The sequence below is a fragment of the Alosa pseudoharengus genome, unplaced genomic scaffold (assembly GCF_046254945.1).
Source record: "Alosa pseudoharengus isolate Yale_2024_CS ecotype anadromous, Long Island Sound unplaced genomic scaffold, YU_APseudo_1.1 YU_APseudo_1.1_scf_6, whole genome shotgun sequence".
Lineage (NCBI taxonomy): Eukaryota > Metazoa > Chordata > Actinopteri > Clupeiformes > Clupeidae > Alosa > Alosa pseudoharengus.
In genome coordinates this window covers 1,852,512-1,870,011 of record NW_027468848.1, presented here as the reverse complement: position 1 = coordinate 1,870,011, position 17,500 = coordinate 1,852,512, and the positions used below count along the sequence as shown (strand labels likewise).

Below are 17,500 nucleotides of genomic sequence, written 5' to 3'. Positions count from 1 at the left end.
GAGGAGAGAAGACAAGAGAGGAGGGTAGAGAGAGAGGAGGGGAGAGAGAGAGGAGAGGAGAAGAAAAGAGAGGAGGGGAGAGAGAGAGGAGAGAAGACAAGAGAGGAGGGTAGAGAGAGAGGAGGGGAGAGAGAGAGGAGAGGAGAAGAAAAGAGAGGAGGGGAGAGAAGAGGTTTCAAACGCCATTTATTGGATCATTCCTCAACCCATGAAATCAAGACGCACCTCATACAGAGCGCAACACCATACAAACATACATAAATACATACACCTCATACAGAGCCCAACACCATACAAACATACATAAATACATACACCCCCCCCACCCCCCACTCTCACACAACCCCCCACACATCCAGAAACCCCTCAATGCTCTTATACAGGCTACAGTAAGATAACGACCAGCCACCATCCCCTTAAGATCCTCCACCATCCCCTTAAGATCCTCCACCTCCACCATCCCCTTAAGAACCTCCACCATCCCCTTAAGATCCTCCACCTCCACCATCCCCTTAAGAACCTCCACCATCCCCTTAAGATCCTCCACCTCCACCATCCCCTTAAGAACCTCCACCATCCCCTTAGGATCCTCCACCATCCCCTTAAGAACCTCCACCATCCCTTTAAGAACCTCCACCATCCCCTTAAGATCCTCCACCTCCATCATCCCCTTAAGATCCTCCACCATCCCCTTAAGAACCTCCACCTCCACCATCCCCTTAAGATCCTCCACCATCCCCTTAAGATCCTCCACCTCCACCATCCCCTTAAGATCCTCCACCTCCACCATCCCCTTAAGATCCTCCACCATCCCCTTAACATCATCCACCATCCCCTTAAGATCCTCCAAAATCCCCTTAAGATCCTCCACCTCCACCATCCCCTTAAGATCCTCCACCATCCCCTTAAGATCCTCCACCTCCACCATCCCCTTAAGATCCTCCACCATCCCCTTAACATCATCCACCATCCCCTTAAGATCCTCCACCATCCCTTTAAGATCATCCACCATCCCCTTAAGATCCTCCACCATCCCCTTAAGATCCTCCACCATCCCCTTAACATCATCCACCATCCCCTTAAGATCCTCCAAAATCCCCTTAAGATCCTCCACCTCCACCATCCCCTTAAGATCCTCCACCATCCCCTTAAGATCCTCCACCTCCACCATCCCCTTAAGATCCTCCACCATCCCCTTAACATCATCCACCATCCCCTTAAGATCCTCCACCATCCCCTTAAGATCCTCCACCATCCCCTTAAGAACCTCTACCATCCCTTTAAGAACCTCCACCATCCCCTTAAGATCCTCCACCTCCATCATCCCCTTAAGATCCTCCACCATCCCCTTAAGAACCTCCACCTCCACCATCCCCTTAAGATCCTCCACCATCCCCTTAAGATCCTCCACCTCCACCATCCCCTTAAGATCCTCCACCTCCACCATCCCCTTAAGATCCTCCACCATCCCCTTAACATCATCCACCATCCCCTTAAGATCCTCCAAAATCCCTTTAAGATCATCCACCATCCCCTTAAGATCCTCCACCATCCCCTTAAGATCCTCCGCCATCCCCTTAACATCATCCACCATCCCCTTAAGATCCTCCAAAATCCCCTTAAGATCCTCCACCTCCACCATCCCCTTAAGATCCTCCACCATCCCCTTAAGATCCTCCACCTCCACCATCCCCTTAAGATCCTCCACCTCCACCATCCCCTTAAGATCCTCCACCATCCCCTTAAGAACCTCCACCGGGTGGACTGGTCCAGTCCCCAACATCCTGCTCTTCCTGCTCTTCCAGACAGCCAACTTTACTGCCCTAACAAGAAATTCACCAAATACACCTCCTCCTCCTCCTCTGATACATTGGGTTACCATTCAAGAGCTCAAAAGCCCCCCCCCCCCCCCCCCCAGCCCTATCACAGCACATAAACAGGTGCTCAACCGTCTCATCAGCCCCACAAAACAAACACACCCTCCCAACCGCTGGACTAAGGTGTGCCATGTGTCTGTTTGTAGCTATGGCTCCGTGAACCAGCCTCCATTGTAGAGGAGAGGAGAGGCAGGGAGAAACTACTGATTTATATAGTCTGTAGATCAGTGGAGAAGGTGAAACTACTGATTTATATAGTCTGTAGACCAGTGGAGAAGGTGAAACTACTGATTTATATAGTCTGTAGATCATTAATATCATCCTACCTGGATTACTGTTCAGTGGTTTAGGCCTCAGCCACAAGAAGAGATCTGACAAAAATTCAAGTTGTTCAGAACAACTACTGCTAGGCTTGTTCTAGGTTGCTCGTCTAGAACTAGCATGCTCAAGATGCAGTCTAGCCTATCATGACTCAATGTTGAAAAGAGGCTGACCTCAAGCACAGTGACATTTCTTAGCAACACATTGAGAATACACAGACCTGAGTTCATGAAAGATCAAATCGTTTTGTGCATAAACATACTGTAATGCTAGCAAGGCAGGCCATGGTGATATTGTGCAAGCTCATCCAAGAACTAATTCGCTGAAAAGAACAGTGGTTTATGGAGCAAGTCAAATTTGGAATGAATTACCACTTGATATCAGTCAAGAAAAAGAGCAAAATATCCTTCAAAAAGAGATTAAAGATGTACTTTCTCAGTGGTTGATGTCAGGTATTAGGTTTATTTAGCTTATTTTGGTTGAATGGACACTACTTTTTATAGGAGCGAGGTTTGCCTGGAGTCATTTAAGGAGCTAATACCCATGAGTGCTAACATCTCTTACTAGCATGTCTCTTAAGGAGCTAATACCCATGACTGCTAACATCTCTTACTAGCACGTCTCTTACTAGCATGTCTCTTAAGGAGCTAATACCCATGAGTGCTAACATCTCTTACTAGCACGTCTCTTAAGGAGCTAATACCCATGAGTGCTAACATCTCTTACTAGCACGTCTCTTAAGGAGCTAATACTCATGAGTGCTAACATCTCTTACTAGCACGTCTCTTAAGGAGCTAATACCCATGAGTGCCGGGATTAGTGTGTGCTTCACCTCACTGTGTGTTCACTGCGCCGGGATTAGTGTGTGCTTCACCTCACTGTGTGTACACTGTGTGCTGTTTGTGTTTCACTAATTCAATTCAATTCAATTCAATGAGCTTTATTGGCATGACTGTAAGTGTTACAATGTTGCCAAAGCACAGATTGGGATAAATGCAGAGACCACATTTCCCTCACGGGATCAAAAGAGTATATATACTTATATTTAAATATACTTGTTAGAATGTGGATTTGATGTGGACCCCAGGAAGACTAGCGAACTGCTATGGCACAAGCTAATGGGAATCCTTTAATAAAACATCACGCTAGTGTAATCTGCGTCGTATTGACCGCGCAGCTCAGCCCTGCACTCACCCGAACTCGATCCCCCAAGCTGCAGCACCTCAGATTGGGAGGAGAGCGCGCTAGCAAGGAAGCCAACACCCATGAGTGCTAACATCTCTTACTAGCATGTCTCTTAAGGAGCTAACACCCATGAGTGCTAACATCTCTTACTAGCATGTCTCTTAAGGAGCTAATACCCATGAGTGCTAACATCTCTTACTAGCACGTCTCTTAAGGAGCTAATACCCATGAGTGCTAACATCTCTTACTAGCACGTCTCTTAAGGAGCTAATACCCATGAGTGCTAACATCTCTTACTAGCACGTCTCTTAAGGAGCTAAAACCCATGAGTGCTAACATCTCTTACTAGCATGTCTCTTAAGGAGCTAATACCCATGAGTGCTAACATCTCTTACTAGCACGTCTCTTAAGGAGCTAATACCCATGAGTGCTAACATCTCTTACTAGCACGTCTCTTAAGGAGCTAAAACCCATGAGTGCTAACATCTCTTACTAGCATGTCTCTTAAGGAGCTAATACCCATGACTGCTAACATCTCTTCCCTAGTGGAAATTCCAGTAGAAAATCCAATAGGAAGCCTATTGGTCTGAACTGGTCTGAAATGGTCTGTACTGGTTGCAACTGGTTCCAACTGGGTTTTTGATTTTCTACTGGTTTACCCAGTTAGTAACACCAGTTGAAACCATTTAAATACCAATAGAACCAATAGAACTTTTGGACTGGGGATGCTCACCAGTTCAATCCAGTTGAAACCAGTTGAATGTAACTGGTGTCTGCAATTTCAATGGTTATGGGTCTCAATTGGTTCAGTAACTGGTCTCAACTGGTCTGGCAAACCAGAAGTAAACCAATTTACAATTTTACAATGAATGGACAATGGATAGGACATTTCAATTTACCTTGGGCTATTATGTGAAAAAAAATAACAATACTGTTTACATTTCTGCATTGAATAATAGCCTATGCAAAACCGTGCTATTTTGAGCCCACTACGTATTTTACATATTTTAACAACACAATTCAGAAAACTTAACACAAAAACGGGTAATGTAAATGACAGAAACACCAGATTTGAGTTTGATATGTAATTTATTTTTCTTTTCTTACTTCACCATAGTCTCGCTCATAAAAATTGGGAAATGTACATGTATACAGTTTATCAGTGTGGTTAATAATTAAGCATTTACTTACAATTTCACTTGGTGACACAATCATGTTTTTATCTGTGAGTTATATGCATTGTGTTTAGATATAGATAGATAGATAGATAGATACTTTATTGATCCCCAAGGGGAAATTCAAGATTTACAACTTTGTAACCAAGATTGAAAGATTTAGGCTACTTAAGTTACAAGTAAGAATTTGATTGATTTCTCCAAATGTATTGTTTGTTAATTGCATTCTGGAATTGTTTTTTTCTTTTTTGAATCTACAGTAGCCTACCCTCCAGAATTATTGGCATCTCTGCTAATCTATCTGTTGGTAATTTATTGTAATCTCACATTAAAAACAAATAGGAAAAATCCAACCTTGAAGGTAAGCAAATGTATTTTGAGAAAAAGGAAAATCTCATGAAGAAATACATATTTTTAACAAAAACACGTTGCTCACAATTATTGGCATCCCTGAAAAATGTATTTTCCTATCTAATTTCAATTTATTTAAGTTAATCAGAGTGTCTGTGAACTTTCTGAAGTAGTTCATGACTTTCTTTTTCACTATGGTATGAAAATAAAGTCACACTGAGGCTAAATCCTCTAGTCATTTCTCAACATCGGAAAGACAAGATAATACACTAAACTTAAATAAAAAGAAAGTGTGTTGACATTTGTAAGTCAGAGAATGTCTATGAAAACTAGGTACTTTGTTTAAAATGGACAAAGACCCATGGTTATCTTGTCCACACGTACAGTATGGAGGATGGTAAGATAGGCAAAACATTCCATAAGAACCACTGTTGGAGAGTTACAGACAAAGGTGCCATCTTGGGGGTCAAAAAAAGTCCCCCCAAAAATCTTCAAAAGTTACCTCATTGCTAATAGCTTATTTAGAGGGCATGCCAAGTAAAAGCCTGTCCAGTCATTTAATTACCAAATATAAATGGCAGGAGTTACTGAATGGTACAGTGACTCTGTCTGGAAGTGTGGTCTATTGTCAGATGAAATGAAAATTGTGCTCTTTGGCTAGAAACACTTTAGGTGTGTTTGGCATATATAGAAGAATGACTATACTGAAAGGAACCCCGTGCCTAATAAGAATTATGGTGGAGGGGCTGTGCTATTGTGGGGCTGTTTTTATTCCCAAAGGCCGTGGGAACCTAATTAAGGTGCATGGTATCATGAACACCAAGAAAAAACTAAACATTTTCAAATAAAAGGAAATCTGTCAATCTCTGCCAAGACACTAAAAGTTGGTCATGATTGGATCATTCATCAGGTCAATGAACCAAAGCAAACATCCAGATCAAAACAAATATGGTTTGCTGAACACAAAATCAAGCTTCGGACATTGCCATCTCAGTCCCCTGATCTAAACTCCATAGAAAAACAGTGGGGTGAGTCAAAGAGGAGAATGCATAAGTGTGGACCTAGGAATCTGGACGATCTGGGGAGATTTTGTAAAGACGAACGATCTTAAATCCCTTGCTTTGTATTCTCCAACTTTATGGGGTGTCATAGGTGAATATTACAAGCTGTTTTATTGGCAAAGGGACCCACACAGCAGTAGACTCCTAGGCGGATCCGCCTTCAAGTCGCCAAACCCGCGTGACTGTCGCATTCGTTTTGGTGCCGCACAGAGGATCAGCTCCGCCTCCAGGCGGCTCCGTAAATTCTACTGTCAAACAGCGGGTCCTGAGTGGACCCATGTCGGATCCGCGGGCGCGGACGCGCCTGTACTGTAACGGTTGAATATGACTGTAACGTTACACCAAGAGCCGAGAAGAGTCATACTAGTGGATATTTTCTTTGCTGGGACACGGTTGCGCTGAACCCTCTCGAGTAAGTGATATTTATTAATATATTGCGACATTCACAATAGCTAAACATTGGCCTTTGTGGTTTTATACTTATCATGTTTTTAATGATTGTAATGACGTTGTTTGATATTAGTGCAGACGTTTGTAATTTTGAGCAACAGGCTAAGGTTAAGTTAACGTTATTGTTAGCTGTGATGCTCATATGAGTCTGTAGCCTATTTGATTTAAAATGGGTTAGCAATTTCGGCAGAATATGTAGTGTGATTCGTCAGAATATGTAGTGTGATTTAAAAAACACACATTGTTATTTAACGTTAGTCTGGTCTTGTCTGTTAATGTGTTGCTGTTGTCCATAGTCCATAGTGCTACTATGCTAGCGGCATACAGCTGCTATCGATAGCTAGCATGCTGCTAAGCGCAATTGCATAAGTTATTGCTAATGTCTATTATACATATATATGTTTGAGATCACGTTTGCGATGCAATCCTTGATTAAGCTGATACATTGGCACTGGTATTTCAGTCAATGAAGTCAGTGAAGCACTCGTCTGCTATGAAAGCTACCTACAACTTTAGCATGTTGACTCACTGATAATGGTTTAGCCCTAGCTCAGGGGTGGGCAAACTGCGGCCCGCCGAATCCGGCCAAGCACTTTCATCCGGCCCGCCGAGCATTTCATTTGTTTATTAGGCTGCTCGCTATTTTTTTTCCTGCGATAGTTGGTTAGCTTTAGCTGCTACTGCAAACTGCTTTTCACTCTCCTTAGAGAACGTTTACAATGTCAATGTCAAAACATCATGTTAAATAGAGATAACATCATGTTAAACTAAGTTAACTCTTAGTTATCTCCTTTGCAGCAAATCTAACGTGAACATTATGCGATCCATTTAATTGGGAACGCGTCTGCACTCACGAGAGGGAGAGAGAGCCGCAGGTTCTGGCTTGTCATTGTTGATAAGTGATATGTATGTCCTTCTGATAAGAAACTTTTAAAAGGAAATGAAGGCAACAGTAGTTCCCACTACTGACCATTTAAAAACCGTGAGAGGGCACAGCCGTAGGTACAGCACTAGCCATAGCGGAGCAGGCAGAAGATCATTGAGAAATAAACGTGAATTAAAGCGACTGTCTTAAAGTGACAGTGCACAATTTGTACATTTGTTAAACAGCATAAAATGAGCAGTATTTTTAAGAAATTCACATTTTAAAACAAATACTTTTCATACTAAATTATAGGCTATAAAAAATGTATTTTTTTTATGTGTGTGTCGTGGGGGGGTGGGGTTGTTGTGCGGCCCGCCGGGCAATTTTCAAAACCCAATGTGGCCCTTGAGCCAAAAAGTTTGCCCACCCCTGCCCTAGCTTCTAGCTAGCTGTGCATTAACGTTTGCATTTTGCCAAGTTTGGTCTCATACGTAACTTTAGTGTCCTTCTGCCATCTTTGTAATGAAAGCCTCGGCATTTTAATCACTGTTTAAGTCGGTTCAGACAACTAATGGGTATTGGCGTCTGTTTGTGATTTATTATGCTAACGTAACTTAACTGTATGGAACTTGGTCCCCATCTTCTATTTTGTTTGTTCTGCAGCGTCAACTTTTATCTAACGTTATGATTGCCTCTGTTGGGTTCGCTTGATGAAGATACTTTCTGGGTTGTTAAAATGTAATGTGAACACATTCCCGTAGCATTCCAAAATAGACCAGAGATGCTTGTACTATATGTATATTTGGAAATTTTGGGATTGCAATAACCATAATGATATGGTTATTTAACAGCCATCGTTTCGGGGACTCTGATGAGAGTGAAGAAGAGCCAGTAAATGGTGACTTTGCATCTCTGAGGTACCTTCCAACTCGCCTGGTATATCAGTTGAAGCCTCAAGCCCAAGCCAATTGCACTGGCAAAGTAAGTAATAATCTCTTAACATTGAAATAACTAAATCATTATATTAATATTAGAGATATGGTTAACATTCTTAGTGCTAAAGACATTCCCCTCTCCTTGTATCTATTCCTCCAGCTCCACCATCTTGCCGAGTGCCAGGCAGCCGAGTCACTACCCCTCAACCTGGAGAAAACTGTTAAGGTAAAGACTGATCTCTGAAATAAAATTGAATACAGTGGCCCCATCTATATTAACACAGCAGTAGTCACTCTATTTCAAATCAACAGATTGCATCTGCATTACCATCTCAGATTTTCTGCATACTTCATACATTACTTTCAAAATCTCAGCCAAATATTTTGTCAGTTAAAACATCTGCATTCATGCAATATTGCCTGAAAAGTTAATTCATTATTATCAGATTGTATTGAAACACATTGATTTCAATGTTAATCCATCCATGGAGTTGATATAGATAGTGCATACCAAAATGTTGAAACATACAAATTCATGTCCAGTATGACCAGAGATTTGTTTTTGTTTGCCATTGTTTGGCCCTGTAGCTCTCAGCCTACCATGGTTAACAGATCACAACCATTTATCTCCCTTAGCACCTCACCATGGGGCAGGACCGCAACACTCTTCACCACCTCAACTCCCTGCACCTGCACCCGCATTTAACATACGGAGAGTTACTCAAGGTAGGGACTGATCTCTGAAATATTAGTGAATAAAAAGGCCCCATGTGTATTATCAATGATGACTACCATTTAATACATTTTTTCCCCCTCTCGCACACCGCCCACCTCACTATGGGCCAGGAATGGCAGTCCCTCCTCAACTCCCTCCACCCCCACACCAGCCCTCAACGTGCAGCGAACAGAGGAGCTTTGTAAGTCATGTTTCTTTTTAAATGTAATCTCCTTAATACCTATCTCATATATTGTATTGTGTAAGCATACTTGGCTTTGGATGCTACATACCATAAACATAAACATATCTGTCTGTTTGATTACAGGTGCTGTGAGGAAAAACATGGTGACACGGTAGGCCACGGACGCTGAGGTCACCAAGCACGCAATTAGGTGTTTCAACTGGCAGTGGATCGGGCAACGAGGAGACATGTTCCGCCTCCATCCACACAAATGGATTAATAGGAGAAATAAGCATTAAACAATCTTTTTATTGAACTTCTTGCCATTCACCAATTATTCATTTTCTGATATTTTAGATGTGCATAGCGCAGCATTTCATTGAAGTTGTAGCCTATTAGATAAAATATTTCATGTCTGCACTGACCTAGGCTGATAAAGCACTAAATTAGGTTTTGACCTCAAAATTAATGTAGAGTAGCCTAGGCAACGTAGGTTACTTAACAAAAACAGAATAGCTTATAACCTGTAACTTTCCATAAATGTCCATTTTATATTTCCATTGAGTAGTGATCACTTTTGTACAGTAAATTGATGTCTTGACTTAAACCTTTTCTGTTAGGTTTATTGACAGTATTGTTAAGTTAAAAATACGAGGCGATGCTAATCGTAGGCCTATCTTGCTGTAGTAGCCTAGGCTAGGCCTAGTGATAGTTTTACTTTTATCCTATAGTTTATCCTATTTAATCCTACAGCAAGAACAGAAGAAATTTTGAAAATGAGATAAACGGGTCCGAAACGGACCCGGGCGAGATGAGCCTTTATGAGTCCGTTGCGGGTCCGCGGCGGATGCATGTATCAATTTACGGGTCCCAAACGGACCCGCCGCGGAGGTAAGGTTTTAATCGCGGATGCGGGGCGGATGCAGCGCGGAGCCACGGCGGGTCCGCGATCCGCCTTCGTAGCGGATCCGTTCCTGAGAGCATCAGGACTCCGATACGGGTCCGTTTCGCGGGTCCGTTCCGGATGTCGTGATACATCCGCGGCGGATCCGCCGCGGAGTCCTTTTGCTGTGTGGGGAGGCTTAAGAAGGTATTACAAGCAGGGGTGCCAATAATTATGAGCGACATGTTTTTGTTAAAAAATATTTATTTCTTTATGAGATTTTCCTTTTTCTCAAAATAACTTTTTTTTTCATTGTGAGATAAATCACCAACAGATTATGGGCTGTATTTTGCACCCTGGTGCATGGCGTAAAACTCGTTTTCCAGCCGGCGCAAAGTTTAATTCCTTATTTTGCACGTTGATTTTTTAAACAATGCGCCCAGGGGTGTGGCAATTAACAACCGAGGGAATGGCCTAGCGCATTGTCTAAAAATCGCTATTGTACACCTGGTCAGAAGTCTATGGCGAGTTGTTTGTATGTTATTTTAAGAGCGCATTGTCAATAGTCATATGCTAAAATGGTATTATTTGAAATGCATTTTTTGAAAATACTAGCAAGGTGTTCCTTAATATGAATTTGTGAATTATTTGTGTGGCTGCACCTCTTGTTCCTTATACAATATCCACCTTCTTCTTCATCTTCTTCATGTCTCTGTTGAAAAAACATAGAAATCCTTGAGTTTCATTAGACTGAAATGAACAGCATCAGATCATTCTGTCACATTCCTGTCAAAGATATCAATTTTATTAGATTGCAGTAGGCTAATTTATTCTTCTTATAGAGTCCTAAATTGCCATCAACAGACTGTAGGCTACCTTGGTCTGGTCTGTACAGGTGTTGGTCTTGGTCTTTCTCCATCTTGAATTCCTGGGAATTCAGGACACTCTCTGTGGGTCCAAAAACTGTTTGTAAGTCCTTGAGGTCATTTCTTGGATATGCATAGGCCTATAAATACAAATATGAGTAAATGAACACAGACCTGCTTATATTGGATGTTTATAATAACAAAACTTTTTAGAAATGGAAAACGATCACGTGCTTAGTGACAATGTGGCCTAATCTGTCCAGTCATGAATTCAAGTAGGCCTACGAGCCACGAAAAGATAACACTGGCTGCATTAACGTAGCCTACTGCACGAGCCTGAAACTACCAAATTCTCACGCGAAAATAAGGTCACGCGCACATAGGCTACTATTTAAATTACAGCACTCTAGAATTACTAACGTTAATAACGTATTGTGTGCATAGCCATAGCGAGTACAGCTTAACGTACAATAGTGGAAGCTAACGTTATACATTTTAACTTTAAAATGTTTGCCCTAGTAACTTACGATATTTAGCAGACAATTAGAAGTGCTATAGAAGAATTGTTTCCTGAGAGGACATTAAGGACTTCAACGTTAACGCAGCAAAACAAATCCCTTGTTTGACGTGGTGGGTGATGTGATCTACCACCAAGCCCAAATGCTACTGCTCTTGTCTGGTAAGTATGAATAACACACACTACAGTCCATGTGTATAAAAGGCTTACATAGACTTTATAATGTCATTATTAATTTAGCTCTCTGATACGGTGTAGTAACAAATACTAGACTCTGTTAGCGCTAACGTTAGCTAGCGTTACGTTAGCATAGCCGTCAGACAGGCTCATGCATAAATCTGGTTCCAAAGGTAGCTAACTTAACTTAGCGGTTAGGTATGACACATTTGCTGAGTGTAGGCTTATGAAACGTCCACTAGCCTGATCGCTTACCTTCAGTTACATGAAGTCATCATGAGCAGTAGGGGTGACAGCTTGCTTGGGTTACCTTATGTCCTGTTGATACAGACGGTCGCCGCACTAACGTTAATGTTGTGTCAGGCGGTCGCCTCTCTTATTAACGTTACATGTGGACTGTAGCCTATCATCTAACAAATAACTAGGCTCACACATTGTAACCACTGTAGACATATGAGTGTAGGCTAGGCCATGGTAGGCCTTTGCTGTAGTAGGCCTAATGATTTTAACTAGTTCAAAATAATATAGGCCTATTATATATAAGATAATGCACAATGTAGGCCTGACTGTCATTCTGACTTCCTGTTGTGCTAGTGTTCTCCTAGTATATCTTTTTGTGTCAAGTAATTACATTAATTGTGTCAATTAATCATACTCTTATTTTTCCACATTCTTATAACAAAAACAGTGCTTGCACTGATGATGCCCCTGCACTGTTTACTTTTGCACTACCACCATTGCACATACTCCACCATAGCACCAATCAGGGTCAATGTATCATAGGTGCAGTCCCTACTGGCACTATCAGGCCTAGTAATCCTCACTCTTTACTTTTATATAACTGGGTGATTACATTTATTGTATGTGTGTGAGATATGTGTGTATGTACTGTATAAGTTGCTGCATATCTAAAATTGCCCTCTGGTATCTATCTATCTATCTATCTATCTTTCTGTCTATCTATCTTTTTGTATTACAGAGGATGAGGACAATCTGAGGAAGCAAATGGAGCTCAAAAGACCTCCTGTGCCCAAGATCGATCAGGCAAGAGCCTTTGTTGGCCAATGAGAAAAGAAAAGAAAACAGCCTTCCATGGCACCAAAAAAGTAAGCCTGCCATTCACTAACACAGCACTAAGCCTGCAAATACCTTAGCATTTGTGAAAAAGCAATAAGAAGATTTGCATCCCCACAACATTTACAGTTTTTCCTCAGTCACTTTGATGCTTTTCTCACATCACTATTAACATTTGCACAGCAGTTAGTGAATATGTACGCTTCACATTTGCAATTTGTTCAGAGGAAGGAGAAATTGCTACTATGATGTGCACAAATGAATAAATGTTGTGGAGGTTGAACTAATAGTTGTGAATAGTTAGAATTTGTATTCCTGATCTGAGAAAAGCACCAAAGCAACTGAGGAAAACTGCAACACTGTCTTAAGTTGCAATTTGCCACTTTGTCACTAACAAGCCCAAAACGGCACATTGTATTTCAATCACCTCTCAGATAATTAAGACACATGAAAGAGAAGGGGACAGACAATTCATGCAGAAAATAATAGGGAAAAAAAAATAGCTGCCAAGAAAAGGAAACCCCTTTGTCAAAAGTCAGATTTGGTAAGTTTGCTTTCTTTAATGTAAAGTTAAGGCTAAACAAGGCTAAGATAAATAGTATTAAACGGGATACATAACAACATACCAAATAGAACTGCAGTCTTTACGAAAAACGAACCCTTTACAAAGGTATTTATTTACAGGACGCAACCTTTGTGAGATCACCCATCCCCCAAAAAAAGAAACTTCTCAAAAAAAATGAAACAGCCTCAGAGTTTCAGGTAAGACTTCTACAGTCATTGACCATATATTTGATGAATGATGATGAATACATATTAGTTTACTGAGGTTTTTGTCATATAGCATGGTGTGGAGGGATCTCCCAACCAAGTGGCTCTGGTCCCCTCTGAGTTTGAGGTAAGACTTCCTCACACAATGCCCATATCTTCAAACCTTCATGACACACAACACAGGCAGGGGCAGCTGTGGCCTACTGGTTAGGGGTTCGGGCTTGAAACCAAAGGGTTGCCAGTTCGATCCCCAACCAGTAGGAAAAATGTGTGCAGGGGAAGTGGTTGAGCACTGCTCTCCCATGTCCACATCCACGGCTGAAGTGTCCTTGAATATGGCACCTAACCTCACTGCCTCCCGAGCGCCACTGTAGCAAGGCAGCTCACTGCTCCGGGTTAGTGTGTGCTTCACCTCACTGAGTGTGTTCATTGGACATACAAGTAAACGATAAGAACAGAAAAGAAGCAATCAGCAAAAAATCTTATTGGTTGTTTTTAGGATGCTTTGGAGGGAGTCGGACCATCCAGTCGGAATCCCACATTCTTTGATGCTGAGGTAATGAAATGCTTATCATGTCCATTTGCAATTGTGGGGATATATCCCATCTTTACTATTGCTTTAGATGGATCCAACTATTATAAACTGCATTTGAATATACTAAGGTTTTTGTGTTTATAGGACTTTTTGGATGTCTGATGACAAGGTAAAGTGCTTTGCACATGATGACTGCATGTTAAGTTTTTTACAAGAAAATGTGTATGGTTTTACAGAAAAACAGATTCTGATGACCCTTTGTGCTGACATAAATTACATACTTTATTTTTACTTCGCATTTAGGATTCTGATGTATCAGATGATGGTGTTGTTCCCCAAAGGATGTTTGGAAACATCAAAAAAGCTTACCAGCAATTAAAGACCAAAAACAAAAAAATATCCTGCGAAAATGAAGACCTCAAACAAAGGTAAATTCAAGATCTTATCTTACACGCACACGCTCAGCTTGTGTAAGAAAGGATAACTATTTGAGTTGTTTTGTTTTTTGTGTTTTTCTCTCAAACGTGTTAAATGACAGATACAAAGATTTGGAAACACAAAAATAAAAAAAGAGAGGGATGGTCTTTGGGCAACCATAGAGGCAATTCATACAAACACTTCCCGAGTGTTGGGAGGTCAGCCTATGGGTGAGTTAATAATAATGCAATAAAAAAATGCAAGTTCAAATGCAATCTCTTTAAAAGACGTGTATTGAATCAAACTGATTAACAATATGTTTTGTCAATATCCTGTGCAGCCCAATCGGAGTCGCAGATCACTGTATGTCAAGGCTATGCTTGGTTTGGTAAGCTATGGTTTGAATGTACCTTGCCATCGCCTCCCTGCTCAGATGGCAAGATACATTCAAACCATAGCTTACCAAAACAGTTACAGCAAAACCTCCCCTCACTCCTGAGAAATATCAGGCAGTAAAGGGTTTCAATTCATTCACGTTTAACAGAGAACCGATTCTATTTCTATTAAAAAATATAACAAAACAAAAACATGAACATGAATTGTTTCTGATATTTTTGTTTTTGTTTTTCAGACACATTCAAGTGATGGCTTGTGGACAATGGCGTAGGAGAAGCTGAGGTGGCTGTACGCCACAAGAAAATAGGAGTATTCATTTCAGAAAAAAATCATAGATCTTAACAGAAAAAAATAAAAACCGCCTTAATCATACCTTTTGAAATATGTTGTTCTTTGTTAATTGTTCTGGGAGTAGGTATAATAGTAGGAAAATAGAATTGCACATTTTAAAAAAGGAGAAGTTGATAATTGAAAACATTTGTAGGCCTATGTAAAACAACTAGAGTTTTAAGCTGAGTCATATCTATTTTTGTTTTTCTAAAGTACAAACCTGTTGTCACCAGTTAAAACCATTACAGACCAATTCACACCAGTTAAAAAATATAATATAATCTTAAACCAGTTCATACCATTTAACACCAATTCATTCAACCAGTAGGTTTCTTTAACTGGACCTTACCAATACAATCCAGTAGAGACCAGTTACCCACCAGTAAAAAAATATAATATAATCTTAAACCAGTTCATACCATTTAACACCAGTTCATCAACCAGTAGGTTTCTTTAACTGGACCTTACCAATACAGTCCAGTAGAGACCAGTTACCCACCAGTAGAAGTGTTCCAATTTCCATATAAAAACCAATAAAACCAGTTGAAGTTTTTACTGGTTTCCAACTGGTTTCCTAATGATTTTCTACTGGTTTCCTACTGGATCTCAACTGGATTCCTACTGGATCTCAACTGGATTTTCAACTGGATTTCTACTGGAATTTCCGCTAGGGTTACTAGCACGTCTCTTACTAGCATGTCTCTTAAGGAGCTAATACCCATGAGTGCTAACATCTCTTACTAGCACGTCTCGTAAGGAGCTAATACCCATGAGTGCTAACATCTCTTACTAGCACGTCTCTTAAGGAGCTAATACCCATGAGTGCTAACATCTCTTACTAGCACGTCTCTTACTAGCACATCTCTTATGGCGTTGGGACGGAGGTTTGCCCAATGCACATACTGCACAGATACATATCAGCTGGCTACCGCTACACTCACCCCTAGAAACTAGCAGGGACTAGGTAGAGATACGAGGCACTACTGAGATACTACTGAGATATGAGATGAAGACGCACTACTGAGATATGAGGTGAAGAGGAACTACTGAGGTATGAGATATGAGGTGAAGACGCACTACTGAGATATGAGATATGAGGTGGAGGCACTACTGAGATATGAGGTGAAGACGCACTACTGAGATATGAGGTGGAGGCACTACTGAGATATGAGGTGAAGAGGAACTACTGAGATACTACTGAGATATGAGATGAAGAGGCACTACTGAGATATGAGATATGAGGTGGAGGCACTACTGAGATACTACTGAGATATGAGGTGAAGAGGAACTACTGAGATATGAGATATGAGATGAAGAGGCACTACTGAGATACTACTGAGATATGAGGTGAAGACGCACTACTGAGATATGAGGTGAAGAGGAACTACTGAGATACTACTGAGATATGAGGTGAAGAGGAACTACTGAGATATGAGATATGAGATGATGAGGCACTACTGAGGCACTACTGAGATATGAGGTGTACTGAGATATGAGGTGAAGAGGCACTACTGAGATATGAGATGAAGAGGAACTACTGAGATATGAGGTGAAGAGGCACTACTGAGATATGAGGTGAAGAGGCACTACTGAGATATGAGATGAAGCGGCACTACTGAGATATGAGATGAAGAGGCACTACTGAGATATGAGATGAAGAGGATATGAGGTGAAGAGGCACTACTGAGATATGAGATATGAGGTGAAGTGGCACTACTGAGATATGAAGAGGTGAAGACGCACTGCTGAACTTATCCAGAGAGTGAGAGCCTGAAGTCACCCATCCACCAGATACCAAAGATACCAAGATTGGAGGAAAAGTAACTCAGTCATAGTTGTCAAGTTGAGATTCGGCCTCCTCAGCTCCTTGCTAGCTCACTGAGCATGTGGCGTTCTTGGCATTCTTATCTGCTGATACGCCAGCTGTGTAATTTAGGGTAGCAGGCAGCCTCTCTCCCAGATAGCCCATCATGGCTGCTGACCCTGTGTAATTTAGGGTAGCAGGCAGCCTCTCTCCCAGATAGCCCATCATGGCTGCTGACCCTGTGTAATTTAGGGTAGCAGGCAGCCTCTCTCCCAGATAGCCCATCTTGGCTGACCCTTCGACTGGCCCTGTGTCACGTCCTGTCAGGGGAATATCTGCAGGAAAACATGAGTCAGAACCCTTGATGTGTGGAAAGCTCTATGGACGATGTTTATGATATATTTATATGCCCTCTTCTCCTGAAATAAACACATGAGAAAATCAAACGTCAGGGCAGCCCCCGTGACTGAGTTTTTCCATGCCGTCGCTCCGCAGGGTTTTCTGGGACGGAACCGTCCGTCGCGTCTGGCCCAAGCCGCGTCTCAGTCCAAGGCCTGTCCACACGACCGCATAAGTCATCTCCCTCGCCGATAAAGTTATTTTGGAAATTA

The 17,500-nt window shown here is 41.5% G+C and overlaps 1 protein-coding gene and 2 long non-coding RNA genes across 5 annotated transcripts in view; 2 read left to right on the top strand and 1 right to left on the bottom strand.

Annotated features, from left to right (window-relative positions):
- The window catches only part of pappab (pregnancy-associated plasma protein A, pappalysin 1b), a 166,893-nt gene that overhangs the window by 111,883 nt on the left and 37,510 nt on the right, over window positions 1-17,500 (bottom strand). The window lies entirely within an intron of this gene.
- LOC143105993 (uncharacterized) lies at window positions 6,129-9,435 on the top strand. Of its 2 annotated transcripts, none has more exons than XR_012983596.1 (6): window positions 6,129-6,382; window positions 8,137-8,266; window positions 8,381-8,446; window positions 8,857-8,946; window positions 9,067-9,137; window positions 9,264-9,435. It is a non-coding gene; the product is annotated as an uncharacterized LOC143105993 (long non-coding RNA). The 2 variants fall into 2 exon arrangements; XR_012983595.1 differs by lacking the exon at window positions 6,129-6,382 and adding an exon at window positions 7,669-8,023.
- LOC143105996 (uncharacterized) lies at window positions 12,601-15,751 on the top strand. 2 transcript variants are annotated; one of them, XR_012983602.1, is made up of 9 exons: window positions 12,601-12,668; window positions 13,071-13,180; window positions 13,321-13,398; window positions 13,481-13,534; window positions 13,907-13,963; window positions 14,087-14,111; window positions 14,246-14,370; window positions 14,481-14,589; window positions 14,991-15,751. It is a non-coding gene; the product is annotated as an uncharacterized LOC143105996 (long non-coding RNA). The 2 variants fall into 2 exon arrangements; XR_012983601.1 differs by lacking the exon at window positions 14,087-14,111.